Source organism: Sorex araneus, chromosome 1 (assembly GCF_027595985.1).
Source record: "Sorex araneus isolate mSorAra2 chromosome 1, mSorAra2.pri, whole genome shotgun sequence".
Taxonomy (NCBI): domain Eukaryota; kingdom Metazoa; phylum Chordata; class Mammalia; order Eulipotyphla; family Soricidae; genus Sorex; species Sorex araneus.
Window position 1 is genome coordinate 17,754,794 of NC_073302.1, and position 20,619 is coordinate 17,775,412.

Consider the following 20,619-nt stretch of genomic DNA (forward strand, 5'->3'; position numbering starts at 1 on the left):
AAGGCATGATAAAAATGTTTCAAGACCCTATGGCTCAGATATTTTGTGATCATATATATTTCATTAGTCTGTGTTAAGTACCATGAAGTGAAAATACAAGGTTAAGGATAAATAATTAGACATTGGAGAGATCATATAGCCAGTAAGATTCTTGCTTGTCTTGCACGTACTTCACCCGGTTTAGATCCCCAGCACCACATATGGTTCCCCAAGCCCTGTTTGGAGTGATCTCTTAGTAGAGAGCCAGGAATAAACCCTGAGCACACTGTGATTGCTCCCCACAAAGGAACACAGTTAACATGGACTCTGATTCAGTTGGATTTATTGAGCAGACTGGTGGGGATGCATCTTTAAGACAAGAAAACAGTACTAAGTCTTGGAAGTCAACTTGTCTGCTTTTCAAATGAAATGTTACTTAACTAATTCCTGGAATATGAGTGGGAGTTGGTATTTAAAAATGTTTAAAATGGAAATAGATGTTCTAATTTGGTGACTTCAAGAGTTGAAATCTGGTGGGATTGGAGCTGACCTTTGGGACAAATAGGAGGATATGGGTTGACAGCAGTAAGTGGTAGCAGCTCTGGTTGGCTTTGCAGGCTATTGCAAATGGGAAATCTTTTATATAGCTAAAGAAGGGCATAGAGTGATTGCATTGCAGTTTTTTCCACCTCAACTGCATGGGAAATGGATTTCCATGAGGGTAGCATGGGGAAGAGTTAGATGAAGGGGATTAGTTAGGTATCTAAATAGAAGCCTCAAGAGAGTGTTGGTAGTTTGAACCAGTATGTCGGAAACATAATGAAAAGAAAAGTTGACTTGGGGAGGAGTTCTGAGGTATCATAGGTAAGATTCAGGGATATGTTACAGTCAAAGAATAAGATTAAAGGAAAATTCAAGGATAAGATAAATGAGTAGAAGTGCCACAGCCCTTTAGCAGCGAAGTTGAGTCCTATAATTCCCAGTAAAATTTCTTTCTCTGACTCAGATTCTAAATCATACTGAATGCTACTTTGTTGGAAAATAAAACTGTGGATGAAATTTCAGGACAGTCTGGATGCGCTACTCCCTAGCAGGATTATATATGCTGATTTTCTGTCATGTTAATAGTTTCTAAAACTCTGTCTCAAGCAAGCATCAATGATGGAAAGACCAGAACTGCAGAAAATCCAGGAGAAAAAAATAGTGAAATTGCCTCTTGCTTTTGAGAAAGAAATTTACAATCTTGCAAGATGACACACATAATTGAAAAGCCATTTATGAGCATTTAGTTTAGTGGTCTTCCAAGGAATACCAATTGTTTCCAAAGAGTTCTCATGCAAATCCCTCTGGAAGGAATTAGAAGGGATGACTACAGGTCTCCCTGAGGTCTTGGCTTGTGAACTGAACATTGAAATGTGAGCAAAGAAGTGTGTGCCTCTTAAGATGGATAAAATCTAAGGGGGATCTTCCTAGTTATTTCTTGAGCATCTCAGAACTTGCTGGTGAAGTCCAGCTATGTAGATAAACAGGAAAGGGTGGAGGATTAGGAAAATAGATTTTCTTATAGGATCTGCTCCATATCCATGCTCTTCCATGACAAGCATTGTTCTTTTGCCTTGTCTTGATGAAGGGTGTTTCAGTAAATGACAGTGAAGATGACAGTCACATTGCTTCCATGTTCTGGATTGCCTGATTTTACACCACACATTAAAAGTGGCTTGAATGCAATGCATGAGTGAATGTATGAGTTCTTCTTGGCTTCTGTGCAGATTAACTTAATCTAAAAGAGGAGTCCAAACTGGGGAGTGAGATGCTAGATCCTAAAAGGGCTTTTTAGAATCTCAGGATCCCATTTACATGTGAGGGAAGGGCGTAGCTTAGGGCACAAAAAAAAGTCACTGCAGAGCTCACCATGACCTCAGATCTTCTGATTGCCCTTTGGGGCTTATCTTTTCACCACCAAGTCTAGAAGAAAGAGTGGGCCATTGGGGCTGGAGTGATAGCACAGCGGGTAGGGCATTTGCCTTGCACACGGCAGACCCGGATTCAATTCCCAGCATCCCCTCTGGTCCACTGAGCACCACCAGGAGTAATTCCTGAGTGCAGAGCCAGGAGTGATCCCTGAGCATTGCTGGGTGTGAGCCAACAAAAAACAAAAAGAAAGGAAGGAAGGAAGGAAGGAAGGAAGGAAGGAAGGAAGGAAGGAAGGAAGGAAGGAAGGAAGGAAGGAAGGAAGGAAGGAAGGGTGGGCCATTTAAGACCTCCGGGTCATAAGGTCATCAGACCTATCCGGAATTCTCATGCTGTAGTAAGCACTTGTATTTGATGGTCCACCCTTCCATCCTAGATGGTCTCTGAATGACTAGGGTGTCGATGCCATAGTCTGCCCATGGAGAGGAGTTCCTGTGATGCTTGGACACGGGGACACCAACTCCCTGACTCCAGGAATGACCTTTGACTCCCTTGAATAGAAACCTTAATGATTACAGAGTCAGATCATCCTTATACTGTACATTCTATAGCTTATTAATTATTAAGAAAAACTTTTTTAAAAAAATGTATTACACTAGGACAGTAATAGCTTGGAATATCACTCTGGATAAGAACAATCCTGAAAGGAGATAAAATAACATATATATAATGTATATATGGACTGGAGTGACAGCACCGCAGGTAGAGCGTTGTTTGCCTTGCATGTGGCCAACCCAGGTTTGATTCCTCCGTCCCTCTCTGAGAGCCTGGCAAGCTACCGAGAATATCCTGCCCACACGGCAAAGCCTGGCAAGTTAACTGTGCCGTATTGGATATGCCAAAAGCAGTAACAACAAGTCTCACAATGGAGATGTTACTGGTGCCCTCTTGAGCAAATCAATGAGCAACGGGATGACAGTGATACAGTGATATGTATATATATTTATATATATAAAAAATGATCAACCAAGTGCTTTTAGTTCTTTTGACTAAGATCAAGTTTAGTATCTGTTCTTATGAGTTTAATAGCTAATATGTCCTCTATCTCCGGAGAACTTATTAAATTAATTTTTGGAGCCGGGGGTTAAAATTGAGGCTTGCTCCATCAACTCCACACATCAACCTAATATTGCAGTATCTCCAGGAATGGTGCCAAAAAAAAATAAAAAGAATCAATAAGGAAAAGTCCATCAACTACCAACTAACTGTTATTTTTCTCATTGAAAAGAAAAAAATTGGAGTGTGAGTGGACCCACAGGCTTCCAGGTGTTGTTCCGGGTTCAGCTGGGTAGTGAGCAAACCATGTTCCTTGCTGGCAAGACTTCAGGACCTCCTAAAAGACCACCTCCCAGTTCACACATGCTCTCCTCCTGCCCTGCAGTTAAATTTTCTTCCCCAACCACCTCCTTTGCCAGAGCCACATGCTGAAAAACAAAACAAAACAAAACATGCTAACAGAATTAGCTATCGGGCTGAAATGATGGTGCAGAGGGTAGGACTTTGCCTGCACCAGCTGACCTGGGTTCAATCTCCAGCAGCCCAATCTCTGAACACAGAGCCAGGAGCAAGTCCTGAGCACCACTCAGTGTGGCCCACTGTCACTGTCACTGTCATCCCGTTGCTCATCGATTTGTTCGAGCGGGCACCAGTAACGTCTCTCATTGAGAGACTTATTGTTACTGTTTTTGGCATATCCAATACGCACGGGTAGCTTGCCAGGCTCTGCCGTGTGGGCTCGATACTCTCGGTAGCTTGCCGGGCTCTCCGAGAGGGGCGGAGGAATCAAACCCGGGTTGGCTGCGTGAATGGCGAAAGCCCAAAGGCAAGTCAGCGCTCTTTCCACCCCAAAAAGGCGGGCAGCTTCTGAGGAGCAGAGGTGTGTCTTTCCGGCATCCTTCCCAGAGCCCCAGACAAGGAGTGGCTGCAGCTCCTCTCTCCCCCACCCCCCACCCTCCCCCCAGTTCCAACTGGGCTGAGCTTGTTTCAGCTTCAAAGGCTGTTGGCACCATCTCCGCCTTCCTTCCCTCCCCCTTCTAAGTGATCCCGGGGACAACTCTCCAGAGTTGGCCATCAGGCGCCACCCCAGCCGTCCGGCCATATGCCTTATTTCCTGACAGCAGCCTGGCCTGGGAATTCAAACTCCGCCGGCTCCAGGGCCTCCCGGGTGACAGCTACACAGCTGCTCGGCTCCCCTCCCTGCCCCAGCCCCGCTCCCCACCCATCGCCTGGCAGGAGACAGGCCTCAGCAGGCACTGCCGCCGCTCCGGCTATCCTGAGAGCAGCCTGAGTTTCACTTTACAACAGACGTGACCTTTAAATTCTCCAAGCTGCACCCACAGCGAAAGAGCAGACGACTTCAACCCTCACCCTTTGCTGTATGCATGGAGATACCGAGCCTAGTGAAGGCTCCAGTGTGATTCGGGGCTCCTCTGAAAAAGGATTGTTGTTGTGACTCCCATCCAGTGCTCTCTCAGCCTCTGGTCCCCTCCTTTCCCTTCTTCTCTCCTCCCCTCTCCTCCATTTCCCTCCCCTCCTCTCTCCTCCCCTCTTCTCTCCTCTCCTCACCTTCTCTTTCATCTCCTCCTCTCTGCACCCCTTCTCTTCCTTCCCTTTCCTTCTCTTTTCTTCCATTTTGGAGGGCAGAAGGGGGTGGTGGTTTTTCTCCAGGGCTACTCCTTGCTCTGTGCTCAGGAATGACTCCTTTTAAGCTCAGGGGGCCTTATGGGTTTCCAGGGATTGAACCCGGGTTGGCCACGTGCAAGGCAAATGCCCTAACTGCTGGTACTAGCTCTCTGGTCCTCTTCTAAGGGGCACGTGCTACTTCTGGGTATCTCACAGTAGGCTGTGTGAGAGGAACCAATAGTTTGTCTTTGCTTTAGGCAGACTGGGAGGGGATCGGGGACTGGAAGAAGGTGCCTGATTCCTATCTAAGCAGCTTGGGCAGAAGCCCCTGTGCACGATTCTGCATGAACTTGACTTCCTCCCTAGGTCCCACCTCAGGGTCTGTGTGTGGGCTGCAGCTTGTGTTGGTGCAGATGGGCTTGTAGACATGTTGGTGGGGCCCTGCCTGGTCAGGGCATGATCCAACACATGGAAGATGAAGATGTCGGGGACAGAGCATAAGGAATAGACAGCCAGAAAGACAACGCTGAGATGAAGATAGAGGATATATGGCTTGAGAGTCAGAGAGGCAGAGGGAGATTAGAACTGAGAGAACAGAGAGTTAGAGAATTGTATATCAGGGGCTGGAGTGATAGTACTCCATTTGAGTAGGGCATTTGATTTGCAGGTGGCTGACTTGGGTTCGATTCCCAGCATCCCATATAGTCCTCTGAGCACTGCCAGGTATAATTCCTGAGTGCAAAGCCAGAAGTAGCCCCTGTGCATCACTGGGTGTGACCCAAAAAGAAAAAAATAAGAATTGTAAAGCAGTGATGAGGTGGAAGCGATCAGTAGAGGTTGAAAGGTAGGAAGGGAGCAGAAAGAGGAGGGATAGACCCATCTTAACAGAGAAAGAACACCCAGCATTCCTGCAGAAGTCACAGGAGAATTGATTGCTGAGAGGGAAGGGTAGTGATCTGAAGTCTGGAGAGAGTTTTGGGTGAGGACTGGAGTTCACATAGACCTGAATAGACATGGGGCTTTGAGAACACACCCAGTTCTGTGCAAGCAGGAAGTCAAAGATCACCTTTCCAAACTGCCCCTAGCCCCTTATGTGATATTAAACTTTGCTTTTCTGGTCCTTTCCCCATGGACTGTGCTGATCTTAATCCCCCTTCAAGGTGGTTCTGAGTATCCAGTCCGTTTGCTCATGAGTCACCAGAGACAAACTCCTCAGCAGTGGGTGGTATTGGACACTTTCTTGGCTTGTCTTTTATCTTCCTCCCCTATCCCCACCCATCCCTTGCCATTGCTTTAAGATCAGTGTGCCTTGTAGATGGCAGGGATTTAAATCAGGATCAGTGAAGAACTCTGACTTGACTTGGTCACATAGGCTGGGAAGTCACAGCCAAGAAAAGTTGCTTAGAAGGAGGGCTGAGCAAAGTCGGAATGAGAGTGGTAGATTTTGCAGACACCTCATCAAAAAAAAAAAAAAGATGGATCCGCCAGCAGCAGACATTTGATTATAGGCTTTCAAGAATGACCTGCAAAGTGTGAGGAGCTCAGGAGAGATTTATCAGAGAGGCGCTTTTCAATCTGGTCTGCTTATCAGCTGTGCAGATTGCACCACCAAGGAGGATGGTTTGGGGGAAGATGTGGGATTTCAGGAGGAGGCACCACCCACCCACACCAACAGAAACGAATAGGCTGTCCAAGGAGCTGGCTTTCCTGGGTGGTACCCACTTGCTCCATAGCTGAGTCACATCTTATTGGCCTGGGAGCTGTGCTTTGCCTAGTCCCTCCCTGGAGCTGGTTCACTGTGCATGCACTTCTGGATCATTCTTTTCCATTTCCTTTCCTTTCACTCTTTGCCTCACCATTTCCCACTTTTTGTCCCTTTAATGATGTATGTATATTTGCATGTGCCGGGCTCTTTGACATGTACTGCATATATTGAGGAGTGGGTGGGTATGACGACACACCACACCTAAAATGCTCCAGGCTACTCCCAGGGGGTCTGTTGGGTGCTATTTGTGGTGTCAAGGGATCTAGGCCAGGTGACTGTGTACAAGGCAAGCACCGAAACCCCCCTACTATCTGTCCAGCTTTTTTGTTTTTCCTCGTGCATGCAACTTTTCCAATACTGATCATAAAGTTCCCTTTAGTAACTTAGTTTTACGCCCCAAAAAAGAAGGAGGGGGTAGGGAAAATGAAAAGGAAGCCGGGGAGTGGGAAGGAAATAAATGTATCAGCAGGAGTGCATTAGGTGGTGTCTTGGTAACCACCAACAGAACAATGTCAAAACTTATGATTTGATATCTCAACATTTATTATCCTCTGCACAGAGAAAGGGAATGCAGACAATAGCTCACCATGATTATTATACACGAAAACCCTATTGGAAGTAGGAATTTTCCATATGTCTGCTCATAGTCAGAACTCAGCACACGGGAGAGCGTTCGTGCTGCTCATACACATGCCCGGCACAGAATCACAGGGGACCATTTCTCATTCTGGTGTTTGTGCATCTGGGCTGATGAAGTATCATCTGCGAGTGCTTCTATGAATGCTAGTGTAGCAGAAAAGAAATTTGGCTCTCATTATTCCTTCCTAGAGGTGATGTTCTAGACATAATCAAAACTCGTGCTCACCATGCCCTCTAAAAGACCGAGCAGGGATATGGAATCTTTAATTCCCAAAGAAGAATAGAACCAAGACTGTTCTCAAGGAACAATCTGTACAAAACTCCCATTTCACAGATGAGATGTCAGAGGGCTACACGAAGTTCAAAGCATATAAATAGTAAATAAAACCAGACTTCCTAACCACCATCTGTTGGGCTGCCCTCTCTCCACTTTGTTTTTTTTTTTTTTTTTTGCTTTTTGGGTCACACCCAGCAATGCTCAGGGGTTACTCCTGGCTTTGCACTCAGGAATTACTCCTGGCGGTGCTTGGGGGACCATATGGGACGCCGGGGATTGAACCCAGGTCGGCCGCGTGCAAGGCAAATGCCCTACCCGCTGTGCTATCGCTCCGGCCCCCCTCTCTCCACTTTGAAGGTGTCAAGGCAAACATTCACTTCTCATCCTGTACAAATGGCCAAAGTGCCATAGTTGAGCAAGTAGCTGAAGAGGTTTGGAGGCTTTTTCCAGCCACAGACCTGGATCTGGGTACAGTGACCTTCCTGCAACAAGAAGACGCAAAGGACGCTGGTGGTGGCGGCAGTGTTGGATAAAAGTGGCTTTAGTTTCTGTTTTCAAGGACATTCCCAAGTCTATTCAATTTCATTCCTGCTGTTGGCAAATACGCACCTGGAGACACAGCTGTAGGCTCTGTACTCAGGGGGTTAGCGGAGATATCGTGGAAGAGACCAAGAATAGATGTGGGAGCTTGGCTTAGAGGTTTCAAGGGGAAGCTTTCCCTGGAATCTTGTTTCCTGGACTGACTGTAGAGGGTCTCTTTTCTGCTTTTCCAACGTATTCTGACATCCTCTGCAGGAGTCAAAGCCACTGTGTCCATCTGGTGTGCCATCTGTCCTCAAGGCTTGGTTTCTGTTCCTGTCTGCAGTATCAGTCCTGGCTCTGCCACCTTTCTGGTTCCTGTGGCTTCTTCGATAAATGAAGGTCAGGTCAGGGATTAGATGGCAAGTGAAGGTACAAGCCGTATGACTTCCTTCTTTCCATATTTCCTCATGGCAAGGATTTTTATGTGGTCTTTCTAATTACCTCATTCTAAGAATCACCTAGAGCTGTGATAAGGCCTACTCATCAGTTTTTCATATTTTGGAGGCCTGGGATGTGAATTTTTGTGACATCCTTCAGCAAGTCACATTGTCTAGGCACCTGGGGATCCCTTGACTTGGTGGTCAAGATAGCAGGCCTGGAGCTGGAGAGATAGTACAGCGGGTAGGGTTTTTGCCTTGCATGGGGCTGACCTGGGCTCAATTCCCATCATCCCATATGGTCCCCTGAGCACCGCCAGGAGTAATTCCTGAGTGCAGAGCCAGGAGGAACCCCTGTGCATTGCCAGGTGTGACCCAAAAAGAAAAAAAAAAGATAGCAGGCCTAGTATGCTCCTTGTTCGTGATGTAACATGGTAATGTGCACTCTGTCCATGAAACTCTACCATTAATCATTTTTTAAACCATGGTTCCTAAAATAAAATTAAAAACAAAACAAAACACTAAGCTAAGTTGTCCAAATTCATGCTTGCTTAGGAAGTAATGGAATGAGGGCTTCAGGCTTTTCTCTGCAGTTGACCTCTAGACAGAATGAACACACACACAAGCTTCTTCTCCAACCGTATCATCCTTTAAAAAACAGGAACACGAATAATAGCTCATCATCATCATTCACGAAGCCCCTTTGTAAAGTAGGAATTTTTCACATGTCTTCTTCTAGTCGGAACTCAGAGCACATGAAATGCATCAATGCTTCTCGAACGGTAATGTGCAAACTAATTACCGCGGGATCCTGCTGAAACACTGAGTGCGCTTCAGTAGTGGGAGCTGAGACCCGAGTCTCTACTTTTTCAAATAAGCTCCTGAGGGCTGGAACGATAGCACAGCGGATAAGGCGTTTGCCTTGCACGGCCGACCCGGGTGTGATTCCTCTGCCCCTCTCGGAGAGCCTGGCAAGCTACTGAGAGTATCTGGCCCGCACAGCAGAGCCTGGTGTATGCGATATGCCAAAAAACAGTAACAACAAGTCTTACAGTGGAGACGTTACTGTTGCCTGCTCGAGCAAATCGATAAGCAATGGGAGGACAGTGACAGTAACTCCTGTGGACCAGCTTTGAGCAAACATCCCGGTGTTAAATTGAACGTTAAGGGGCTGGAGAGATAGCACAGCGGGTAGGGCGTTTGCCTTGCACGTGGCCGACCCAGGTTCAAATCCCAGCATCCCATATGGTCCCCTGAGCACGGCCAGGGGTAATTCCTAAGTGCAGAGCCAGGAGTAACCCCTGTGCATCGCCAGGTGTGACCCAAAAAGCAAAACTAAATAAATAAATAAATTGAACATTAAACTCAGTGTGAGTCCAGGTTATACCTGAGACTAGGGCATTGTTGTTCATCCAGTTGGCTGTTTGAAAAGAGGAACCAAGATCCCACCAAGGCTAGTGATGGGAGAGGGTCCGGGGTTCCATGGGAGCCTTGCTTTAGAGGAAGGGGTTTATAGCTGCCAGGGCTGGAAGGCCACAGGTCCCTCCTGCGTAATGGAACTTAGGCGAATTCTTGGCATCCTTCTCTCTGGCTGCTCTGCTGACCAAGGAAGATGTGGGGTGGAGATGGGAACACTGAGCATTTGGGCCATTGAGGGAAGCAGGTATGCTTAGCTGTGTTGTCCAGATGCCACGGCAAGGTGACAGAATCAGGACTTGCTCTCTCTGCCCTCAATTGCAGCCTCCAGTGGATACTGCACAAAATACTTACCAGGGACATGCTGAGCTGCTGGTTCTAAAGGCTGAAGGTAGAAGACAAACTCCTGGAAAAGGAGCCCAAAATCCATCTGGAGGAGGGGGGGACTGTGCTGGGGTGAAGCTTTTGTTTTTCTTAAGCAACTCAGACATAGTAACTGTGCTATCCACACTCATTTGTCTAAATGGGTACACAAAGAAAGTAATATTAAGACCTAGTGAAAGATGGCTCTTTGCTTCTGTTTTTTTGTTTGGTGTGGGGGCACTGGGGTTACCAAATGGCACCACTTCTTATCAGCGAAATTCGAATTGAAACAACAAGGAGAGATCCTCTCATATCAGTGAGATTGGCACATATCACAGGAAAGATGCCTTTTTTTTATTTCTCTAGATGGTAGGGGTATTGGTAGGGAATTGCAAAAAAATTTTAAATAAGCCCGTCTTCCAAGTTATAGTAAGAGAAGAGAGGAAATAGACACTTTAATTTTTAAAAAATTTAATTCAGGGGCCGGAGCGATAGCACAGCGGGTAGGGCGTTTGCCTTGCACGCGGCCGACCTGGGTTCGATCCCCGGCATCCCATATGGTCCCCCAAGCACTGCCAGGAGCAATTCCTGAGTGCAAAGCCAGGAGTAACCCCTGAGCATCGCTGGGTGTGACCCAAAAAGCAAAAAAAAAAAAAAAAAAAAATTTAATTCATAATGGCAGAATCTCCTGGAGCCTCCATCCCTCTCGAAGAGCCCGGCAAGCTACTGAGAGTATCCTGCCTGTAGGGCAGAGCCTGGCAAGCTACCAGTAGCATATTCGATATGCCAAAAATGGTAACAATAACAGGCCTCATTCCCCTGACCCTGAAAGAGCCCCCAACATGGCAGCATTGGGAAGGACAAGTAAGGAAAGTCTGCTAAAACTGTTTGAGGCTCTTTAAGTTCCTGGAGCAAGCAGACGCCATTGAGCTACACTAGCAACGACAGGGACAGATGAAGACATTACTGGCGCCTGCTTGAGCAAATCAATGAGCAATGGGATGACAGGTGACACAGGCGACAGGTAAATTCACAATATTCACAATGTCACAATAAATGAAACAGTTATTTTGTAAGGAAAACAAATGATACTATTAATGCAAAAATGGATTTCTCCTGCACTAGTGGGTTCTCAAGAATTGTGTGAAAGATTTGCATATAAAACTCAGATACTTAAGGAGTTGAAGTTTATTATAGAGTTCAAATAGATGGATCTGGGTTCCCCATGTATGTTGTGACTCTTCTCTCTTTCTCTCTCTCTCTATCTCTATCTCTCTCTGTATATGTGTGTCTGTCTCTCTGTGTCTCTGTCTCTGTGCCTATCTCTGTGTGTCTCTCTGTCTCTCTCTGTGACTCTGTGTCTGTCTCTCTCTGCTCTCTGTCTCTGCTCTCGGTCTCTGTCTGTTTCTCTCTCTCCATCTCTGTCACTCTATCTTTCTGCCTGCCTGTCGGTCTGTGTCTCTCTCCTCTCTCTCTCTCTCTCTCTCTCTCTCTCTCTCTCTCTCTCTCTCTCTCTCTCTCTCTCCTCCATCTCTTTCGCTCCCACCCTCCTTCCAGATGCTGTCTGCCTCCAGGGTATGATGATCTGGTCTTGTCCCTGCACAGTTCTGCTCACATCTGGTGTACATAGGCCTGGTCTGGTCCCTGTGCTGTTTTCTTTCCAGTGTACATTCTCCTTGTCTGAAATCTTATCACGGGGCCTCTTGGGATCTGGCTGTGGCTTCCTTTAATCTACTGCTACCCCCCCCCACCTACTCATCCCATCATTTACTCTTGATTGGATACCTTTGGGGGGGCAAGATTAAATGGTCATATTAGATAACTTTAGATTAACTGGTTTATCTGGAGCTCCATATGTCCACTCCCACTGTATCAAGACAGAGCATAGTTTAAATCTTCTCAATGACTAATAGCAAAAGCTACCAGGGTTTTTCACTTTTCTTGCCAGTCTCTCCTTTTCTGCCTTCTCTCTTCCTGTACCCCGCTCCTTCCTTCTTCCTTTACCCTCTCTTCCCTCTCTCCTTCTTTTCCTCCTGCCTCTTCTCTCTACTTGCTGGCACCCCCCACTTTCTCCCCCCTTTGCCTCCCCCCACCACACCCCTTTCTTCCCCACCTCCATTTTCTGGCACTGAAATCCCTGACTATGTTCTTTTTCTGGGACAAGGAAGCCTCTCTGAATCATCGAGGCATCTAAAGCAGAGATGATTTTTAAGGAACTGCAATTTCATTACACTCCAATGCAGGCAGTAAGTCAGGCTGGTCTAAGGGCTCAGAAGGAAAAGTCCATAGGGAACCTGAGGAACAGATAAGGATAGATTGTAATTAGCACAGTAATTGTAATTAGCAGAGCAATTGTAATTAGCACAGTGATTGTTTGTTCATAATGGGTGCTTCCAAAGTGACTCCAGGCAGTTTGTTCTCTTAAGTATCTTCTGCCATTTCCCGGGTGATCTTGTTTACACTGCTAATGTACTAATGTGCTTAGCAATCTCTTTTTATAAATAAACACTCCAAAGGTACAAGCCAGCCCAGCCCCTGGCCAAGTGTTATCCATCCTTAATTAATGGAGTCCACCCGCACTGAAATTTTACGATACGTGCATTATAGTAAGACAGCGTTGGCCTATTACACTATGAAGAAATCACACCTTCGAAGTCATTTGTTAGAGTTACTGTCTTTTGTAATTACAGGAGCGAGTGGGATGATGCCAAAGGGCTGCACTTGAGGTCCAAGATGTTGGTCCAGGCATCCCCCACTTGTTCTCATTTGTTATTTAACAAGCTTCCTTGAGCATCCAAGATATCTAAAGCACTGGAAGAAGAGAGATGAAGGAGACAGTCAAAGTCCCTCCACTGAGGCAATACTGACCCTCTGTGAGGTGAGTGGCAGGAGAGACTCCTTGGAAGAGATGCTGCTTGAAACGCGGAGATGGCACAAACTCTGAGTGACATAGCAGAAAGCTCAGAGCATCTCCATATGGGACCGTCCATACATCTCCAGAAGAAGAGGAGAGTAGAGGATTGTGGAATAAACCCCCTAAAGAATGAGTATCGATGAGGAAGGGATATTTAAACTACACAGTCGAGGGGGCCATTTCTGGTGCTCCCATGGCAGTCTTACCACCTCTCTGAGCCCAGTTTGCTCACCTCTAAATCAAGGAACATAATCATTCCAAGCCCCCAGGAGAGTTACGATGGAGAGGAAGAGGTGACGAGAAAAGTCAGGTTAAAATGTTGTGCAAAGTATAAAGACCTGTGCAAATGTTAGTGACATTTTTCTAACGTGAGGCCCAGGCTCAGTGAGATCCCACTTATTCTGAATGTCTGTGCTGCTGTGTCCCTCTTGACACCCTTGAGATCCTAGTGAGATGCAACTTTCCCAGCATTGCTTTCATTGTATGCCTTCCAGGGAAGATAAAAAAAAAAGTAAGTGTATTCTCAACTCACATTAATAAGCCTATGCATGTGTATCGAAAAATTAATTTTTAGGAAATATTTCCATTTCAGAGAGATGCTCTGAATGGAAATGTATTTAGTTCCAATTCTAATGCATGTTATGATCATGGTTTATTGAATGTGAATTAAAACAGAAAACTACAAGGCCAGTGTCTGGGGCTTTCTGTAACCTTAGCACTGAATGATTGCTATTAATGATAATCTCATGGAACACCTCAAAGGTGGCTTTTAGGAGTCCAAAATGAACATTTATTTTTATGTCTTATAAGATCCTCAGAGGAGCCCATTAAGTGGGCAGTTAATTAGCAGACACAAGCCAGGAGCTAAAGCTACAGGCTTTTGGCTAGTCTCGCCTTGATGAATTCAGAGTATCTCTCACCAGGATGAGAGAACTAACTGCAAATCTTCCAGCTCTCCGTTCTCAGGGGAGGTCCTAGTGTTTGCCATGACCTTGATGCCCTTTCAAATGGTTTCAGATCTTTTCTGAGGGAAAAGAGAGATAAGCAAAGCAGTCACCCTTGCTGTCTCATGGTTTAGAGAACTAAAGCATCATGCCCTTTCAAGTTTCTGCCAATCCTTAAACGACATCTAAGGAGCTAGTGTAGCTCCAATCAATGGGGATAGAGAGAACCAGAGTCATAGTTAAGGGAGTGGGACATTTGCCTTGTACATGGCTACATGGCTGACCCTGGTTCAATTCCTGACACCACATATGTTCCCCTGCACCCCACTTGGAGTGATTCCTGAGCACAGAGACAGGAGTAAAATCTGAGCACAGCTGGGTATACTCCCTAAACAAAAACATGTAAACAAACAAACAAAATATATATATTATATATATATATATATATATATATATATGGCGATAGATAAACCCAGAGGCTATGCAGACCACTTGCGGATATATTTGCAAAAAAGGTAGAAGTAAATTATTTGGCCTTGTGGTTCCAACAATATATGTGTTGAGTACGTACTATGTGCCAGCTTTTGGAGTTGCAAACTAAGTAGGAGAGCCAAACTTTGGTGAAAGAGGCAAAAAAATACACTTCCTTTGGGTTTTATCTGCATCTGTGCTTCTAATCTTTTTAAAAGGTTTCACTATTACACTCAGGAAATAGTAAAATGTAAATTAAGGGAAAAGGTAATTTAAGGAAAAGAGTACATTCCGTTTTCTTAATAAGAGAAAGGAAGAAATAAGGGATATTATTTTGTAGTGCAGTGTTAAGCTTTGGGGTAGAGCGTAGCGTAATGTAAAGTAATGCAATGTAACACCATTACAATAGCTAAGGGGTTTCTGCCCACTTGGGTGCATTTGCTGTCTGTCATCTGGGTTCCTCCAGGCTCTGCAAGTGAATCAGCAAGTGTCATATAGCAGTTGAGGATGCTGAAGATCACAGCAGTCCAGTCATTCACCTGTAATCACAGAGCAGGTGTCGGAGCCTGCTTTGCCTGGGTCTTCCTGACTTCTCTGCTGCCCCTATTCAGTGATCCAACCAGTACAAGAAAACACCCTGTTGGGACTAGAGTGATAGCACAGCGGGTAGGGCATTGGCCTTGCATGCAGCTGACCCAGGTTCGATTCCCAGCATCCCATATGGTCCCCCGAGCACCACCAGGAGTAATTCCTGAGTGAAGAGCCAGGAGTGACCTCTGTGCATTGCCGGGAGTGACCCAAAAAGCCAATAAATAAATAAATTAAATAAAACACCCTGTTTGGGAACTTTTTAGTCTGGCTGGGTGCTTAAACTTGAGAGCAGGTGTTTTTCCAGCCAGAACAAAGCTGGCCATCCTGAGGGGGAGAGAGTAGTGAAGATAGATGCTCTGAATTCTTTCTCCCTCCTGAGTGATGCTTCTCCACCTCTGAGAGAATCATTTTTAAATAACGTTTACTATCTTAGAATGACTTAGATTTATAAGTGAATTGCCAAGACAGTCTAGAGTTCCCATCTATCCCACATCTATTGCCCTTAGGATCATTAGTTTAGCTTGGTCCATTTATTACAATAAATGAGCTAATATTGATACTATATTATTCACTAAAATGAATACTTAATTTGGATTAATTTAGTTTTACTGCAAGTCATTTTTTTGTTGTTTGGGGGATGTTTTAAAGGAAAGGAGACACACTGGTAGACATTAGGGGGCCGTTTAGTGCTGGAGATCTCACCTGGGACTTTGGAATGCAAAGAATGGACTCGAGTCCTTTGAGCCATCTCCCCAGCCCTAAAGTCCCCTTTTTGGATGTCATATCCTATTTGATACTGTAACTGGCAAAGCAAAAATTGTATCAGGTAATGTCAAACACGCAGGGAAGACTTTGTTCAAGGTTATGGCATCAGGAGAGATATATCTAAACTAGATTCCTTTGAAGCAAAGTCAGATGGGTTTTAAAGCTCGGGTAAGTTAGTGGAAAAGAACCAGAGGACTTCCTAGGGAGGAAGGACATGCCCCCACACATTGCAGCTCTCCCTGAATCTGCAAATGCATTTGTTCCTACTATCTTTCTTGATGATTGCATTGACAAAAGATGGCTCCCATCTCCCTTAAAAGGATATTCCTGGGAAGTGAAACTAGCTAGAGTGAGACTTTTGAAAAGATTTTTATGTTAAACAAACTGAGAAAGAATTTACAGTGACAAGTGATCTATGGAAAGTCCTTCCAGAGAATGGAGGTCAGGGATCTCGAGTCAGGAAGAAGCCTGTCTAAAATTGGGTCAAGCCGAGGAGACCTCCTGTCTTTCTTGGTCACTAGCATATATTTACTCACCTGTTTTCTTAAGTTCCTCCTAGAATAGTGTTATTCTAGAACTGGAGTAATATTACACTTCCCCTATTTATTTCTGTTTCTTCCCTCCTCCCTACCTACCTCAGACCCCCACTTCGGTTCATTTCCTGGGTAACTTTCTGGTGCTTATGTCATTCTAAACAAATACAAGTCAATATTATTATCCCCATTATTTCATGAAAGAAACATAAAATAGTGGTTTTCATCACTACCTTTTGCCAGTACTTTGTGGTTTCTCATAAAAATGACCTATGTTCCATCACTTGTACCCCATAGGGTTCTCTAAGTCCCACCAGGACTGAGTGGGACTCTATGAGCACAGAGCCAGGAACAAGCACTGAGCAAAGTGTTTCCATAGGCAATGAACTTCACAAAGAACATTCCAATATAGGGTCCCCATTGGGGAGAGCTGTTAGAGAATTATGGAATGCTCTGCCACCAGGATGAGAGTCAGGGTCTTGAAGAGGTGGTGAGACCTGGGTTTGGGAGATGGACAAGATCCTTAAGCGTTGGTACTTACCTAGACATATGCAACTTTCTCAGCCTATCTCCTCACGACTGAAAATAAGAGAACTTAGAACTCTCATTGCTCTGAGCCAATGAAGATTATACCTCTAAGGAACCTAGAGGAAAAGCAGAAGTGGTAGTAGTAGCAATAGGATGACAATGACAATGAAAAACATACAGTACTAGGCGCCATTGTACATTCCATCAACCTTACTTACTGAGCGCCTACTGCACACTTCTCACGGGTCTTGGAAACTGGAATGCAACAGTGAGCAAAGCTCCCAGAACCCTGCCTCCTGGGGCTATAGTAAGGAAGACAGTCCACAAATAGATTAATTTGTGGTGCTCTGCGCACACACAAGGGGAAGAATGCAAGACAGAGCTATGGTGTGAGCAGAATGAGACTCTACCAAATACAGACTGGACCAGGTGAGACCTTTCAGACAAGGTGATGGTGTACATAGATTTAGCAGGGAGGCAGTGAGCCCTGCACATAGCCAATGAAATCTAGAGTCACCTAAGGATAGCACATAGGATTTTCTCTGAGTGAGAAGAGAGACAAGCCAGAGTGTGGTTGGAGCAGAAGAGAACTATGATCTCACTCCCTCATATTTTAAAAAGACCACTCCATCTGGGGTGTGAAGAAGAGACTTTGGTGGGCAGGATACAAGGAGAGAAAGCAGCTCTAGAGCTTGTGCAGTGGCTCAGGTGAGGGACAACAGAGTGTGAATGTAGGTGTCGATGTGGTAAGAGATGGGCAGATTTGGGATGTGCCTCAAGGTACAGCAACAGAATTTACTAATGAACCAGGGTATCGAGGCAGGCAAGGTTGGATCCCCGCTTTTTTGCCTCGGTAATTGGACAGATGGATGCGCCATGGATGAAAATTGGAAAGACCATAGGAGAAGCAGGTGTTAAGTGTGTCCGTGTGGTGTGTGTGGTAGGGGGTGGGGGACCCGGAGAAATGCTGGGCAAGAGAAATTCCATTTTGACAATACTGGAAAATGAACTTGAGTGTGAAAAATTGTGATCATTGGTGGAAGTGGACAACTGTGAACTACATCACCATCATCTGGTGATGTCTAATATTTGTTTCCATGGAGATGACAGGGACCCAGTTGGAGATACCCATCTAGAAGAGAGTCTAAACTTGAAATGCAATTTTTAGATTATTTAGCATCTAGACCATAGGAAATAATGAGTGAATACGAGCACCATAGGGCGTAGGTAGAGAAAAGGAGAGTCTGCACTCTAAAACCCAGGGATTCTCCCAGTCAGAGGTCAGAGAGCTGAAGAGCTACCAGAAGGGTAAGTAGGAACTCCTCACGACTCAAGAGAAGAATGCAAGAAATAACTTCCCCAGAGAGCACTAAGCTGTAGCATGCAACACTCATTTCTCAACATCATTCAACTTGTAAATAAGTTAGCGGTAGAGCCAGGATTGGAAGCTAGGCCGTCTGTCTCCAAATCCATTCCCAAATACCCATCTCTCTCTTCTTGTCACACCCACAGTCACACACTCCACCCCTGTGCCAGGCTGAGGGACTTGAGGGTGGTGGCAGCAGGCAGGTGGGAGGATCTTATAAAGTAGCCCGTGCTAAAAGTTAACGAACAGCACAGGGTGTGCTGTGTATGATGGAACCCCAAACTACCTTGGCCAATAATCCAGAGCTGCCTCATAATGTGCATGATGATAATTATAACTACTACTTGCAGAAGGTGTACCTATAGGTCAGGCACTCTGCAAAGTGCTTCCAATGCTAAATCTCCTTTAAACCTTCTCCCTCCTGGCTTCTGAATAAGAGCCAAGGAAATAGCTAGTCTGTGGGGGGTAGGGGGGGCGGTTAGAGCTTAGAAAGGGGCTTGCTGTGCTCCACTAATGCTGCTTTATTGTGCCACGGTTCTGAAGGAAAGAGGGTAGGAACAGCGGCAGGCTTGGTGGTGAAGTAGGTGGATGCTTAACCTCTGGTTCTCTGCAAGGACATCTGAACTGTTTTTTTCAGCCAGCCTTAGTTTTCATTTCTGTGAAAGCAACAATGAAAAGGAAATCCTTTATCTGTCCATTTTCTATCTTTCTTTTGAAATACTTGCAACCCCTAGATAAATTTTATGTGTGGCTATTATTCCATGTCTACTTCCCTTGCTGGAAGTAAGGAAGGACCCAGAGTCCAGAGAGATTGTACCACAAGTAGGCACTTACCTTGCAGATGACCTGGATTTGATCCCTGTCATCAAGGAGATAAAAATAAACATAACTTGATGCATATGTTTTCCCCTAAGCAACACCAGGAGTGACTTCTGAGCACAGAGCCAGGAGTAAGCCCTGAACAGCCAGGAGTGGGCTAAAAACAAACAAAAAAAAAACCACGTTGAAATGAGACCTAGGACCCTATTTGACTATTCATCCTTGTAAATTCCCAAGACTTTACACAGCAATGGTCTTGACTAAAACAATATCAACCACTACCTCTCACTTGCCATTAGTCAAGACTGGGAAAGGTTCTCATGATTGCTCCTGAAACTATACTACTTTCATTTTAATTTCCCTTACCAGGCTGAGGTGTTAGCATAGTTTTAAAAAGGACTAGACTTTGGACTTCGGTAAACCTGGCATTGAATTCAACTTCTGCAATGATTAGTTGTGTGATACTTAAGTCACTTGACTTCTCTGAGCCTCAGTGTCTTATTTATCATAGGTGACTTACATTACTTCATCTGTCAGTTGTTTAAATGATATTCAGTATTTGAATCAATTAAGTTATAATAGATGCTCAATACATATCAGTTTTTTTCTATCTTGCCTTCAAGGAAGAAACCACATTCAATTGTATGCCCAGAGATAAAAAGAAAATAAACAGATCATGATACATAAGTGACTTTAAAAGTTGGAATGCAAGAGAAAAGAAAAGAAGGGAAGTAGAGAGAGAAAAATGGGGGGAAGAAGGAAGGGAGGAAGAGAGTGAGGAAGGGGGAGGGAAGGAAGGAAGGAAGGAAGGAAGGAAGGAAGGAAGGAAGGAAGGAAGGAAGGAAGGAAGGAAGGAAGGAAGGAAGGAAGGAAGGAAGGGAGGGAGGAAGGGAGGGAGGGAGGGAGGGAGGGAGGGAGGGAGGGAGGGAGGGAGGAAGGAAGGAAGGAGAGTTTCTGTGAGTTTTTCTAGCTAATTCCGTAGTAGTAGCTACATGAAAACAAACAAAAAAATCCTTTTTATTCATTCACTGAACAAGAATCCTGTACTCAACTAAATTCTAATCTCTGTGAAAAGTGATGAAGATGCAAAGAGAGACAGTTGCCATAGATGCCCATTTGTGCCAGGTTAATCAGAACCATTCTCTACATTTTGTCTTCACTAGTTTGGCATTTGTCCCACACAACAGTATGGATTAGATGATGACTTTCTCCTAGAAAGCAAAGAAAAGTAGCCAATCCAAGTAAAATTCATTGTCATGAGATATGAGGTATGAAGTATGGTGCTCTGGATTCTACGTGGGAGTGATATATCCAGGTAGGGGCTTCTCAGGAAGTATTGTTTCTGCAAAGATGTAAGTTGATTCAGTGAGAAGGAAGAAGGGACAGGTGGTGGGGAGTGGATAAGCTAGCTAGTGCAATAGGCAATAGGTGGAGGACTCAGTGACTAAACTTATCTCTTATGTTCATGAGCCCTGAGATCCATCCCTGACATAATGAAACTCCTTCACTCCTTCATCTTGTATTTCTTTTTTTTAAATGTAAGACTGGTATTTATTCAGCCATTGATTAAGCTGATTGAATTGGGCATGAATTCCACATTACTTTTTTAATTTTTAAAAATTTTTTAATTGAATATCCATGAGATGTTCATTTGTGCGGGCTGGAGCAATAGCACAGCGGTAAGGCGTTCGCCTTTC

At 44.9% G+C, this 20,619-nt stretch overlaps 1 protein-coding gene and 1 non-coding gene across 5 annotated transcripts in view; both read left to right on the forward strand.

Moving 5' to 3' along the window:
• ASTN2 (astrotactin 2) overlaps positions 1-20,619 on the forward strand; it is a 1,092,638-nt gene that overhangs the window by 692,176 nt on the left and 379,843 nt on the right. The gene's annotated exons all lie outside the window — the stretch shown is intronic.
• On the forward strand, positions 2,920-3,110 carry LOC129401094 (U2 spliceosomal RNA). Its single transcript, XR_008628107.1, has one exon. It is a non-coding gene; the product is annotated as a U2 spliceosomal RNA (small nuclear RNA).